Source organism: Pinus tabuliformis, chromosome 3_2, assembly GCF_031772625.1.
Source record: "Pinus tabuliformis cultivar Carrire ecotype Pingquan chromosome 3_2, CPIR1, whole genome shotgun sequence".
NCBI lineage: Eukaryota > Viridiplantae > Streptophyta > Pinopsida > Pinales > Pinaceae > Pinus > Pinus tabuliformis.
Genome location: NC_142302.1, coordinates 431,073,205 through 431,074,830, shown reverse-complemented (window position 1 = coordinate 431,074,830; position 1,626 = coordinate 431,073,205). Strand labels below are relative to the sequence as shown.

Below are 1,626 nucleotides of genomic sequence, written 5' to 3'. Positions count from 1 at the left end.
ACTCCAACGAGAGAAGGAAAATATGGTGCATTTCCTGTGTCCCAGACTATTACAACAACTCTCATTATTGCAGCTTGGTACTCTTCCAATATTGGTGTGTTATTGCTTAACAAATGCCTACTTAGTTTTTTGGATGCAGATACCCAATATTCCTCACAATGTTGCACATGTGTGCCTATCATTTTATGGTTTTCTGGCAATTTCATGGTTAGAGATTGTACCAATGTAGTTCATCGTATCCAGGAGACGTTTCTTGAGATATTGGCACTGAGCTTCATTTTCTCCTTCTCGGCTGTTTGTGGCAATATTTCTCTGCGCTATTTGCTAGTCTCCTTCAATCAAGCTATTGGGGCAACAACTCCCTTCTTCACAGCAATATTTTGCATTTATAATAACATGTAAGAGGGAGTCTTCTGTGGTTTATATGGCCTTGGTGCCTGTGGTATTTGGCATTGTTATTGCAAGCAACAGTGAGCCATTATTCCACCTTTTTGGCTTTTTGGTTTGCCTAGGATCAACTGCTGCCAGAGCATTGAAATCAGTTGTTCAGGGGCTCCTGCTTACCTCTGAGGCAGAGAAGCTTCACTCTATGAATTTGCTCATGTACATGGCACCAATTGCTGCGCTGTTATTGCTTCCTGTTACTCTTTTTGTGGAGGGTAATGTATTAGCTATTGCTATTGAAAAAGCCAGAGAAAACACCTTTATCATATTCCTGTTGCTTGGAAACATGACCATGGCTTATCTTGTGAATTTAACCAACTTCCTTGTTACAAAACATACGAGTGCCCTCACGTTGCAGGTTTTAGGAAATGCCAAGGCCACCATTTCTTCCATATGATTGCATATACTTGCACACTCATAACAAGGCTGAGAATTCAACAGGAAAAGCAGCAGGCAGTGAGGAAGAAGAGCAGAAAGGAGGAGAATATGAAGGCTGCCATAGCCCAGCTAAAAGGAAAATCGCCCACAGCCAAGCAAGATACAATGGTGCTGTCTGTTTCTACAGGAAGACAGAGGACTGTTTCTACAGAAAGCCAGCGAACTGTTTCTACAGGAAGTTTGAAAAGAGGGAAGCCAAAGGAGAAATCAGCTGAGATGTTAGCCAAAGAAGCCACCAGGGCCATCAAAGATGAGGAGAGAGATTGGTTGCTCAGAGGATGAGCAACACTTTCAGTAGGGGGGTGATGATGAGCCCCAAAAATGGACAATTATTTGGGCTCATTCAACCTCCTAATTTGACTTAATCCACCATTCTCATTAGTTTATTGCATGTTTTTGATTATATTTATGCTAATAGAGTGAATTTGGTTAGTCATTATGCCAACAAGTCTAATGGGTGCTTTGTGTAGCCTTTTTGGTCAATTTGGAGACAAAATTGAAGGTCTTAATGAGCACTTGGCAGCCAAATTCGTGGGAGAACGAGGAAGAGGATTTGTAGGAAGGTGTCCCCTTCATTTATGGGCCCTTACCTCGAATTCTCCACCATCAGCTCGGAGTTCAAGGGCCACCGAATCAATCAGCACAAGGGTAGCCAAGCAAGTCAAGTAGGACTGCTGTTAACTCCAAGTCTTGGGCAGCCGAGTCCCTAAATTTTAGGAGGACTGTTGGGTCCTCAAATTGTAT

The 1,626-nt window shown here is 42.6% G+C and overlaps 1 pseudogene; it reads left to right on the top strand.

Annotated features, from left to right (window-relative positions):
* Positions 1-424: 424 nt before the first annotated feature.
* LOC149181168 (putative sugar phosphate/phosphate translocator At1g12500 pseudogene) lies at positions 425-841 on the top strand (annotated as a pseudogene).
* The last annotated feature ends 785 nt before the right edge of the window (positions 842-1,626 follow it).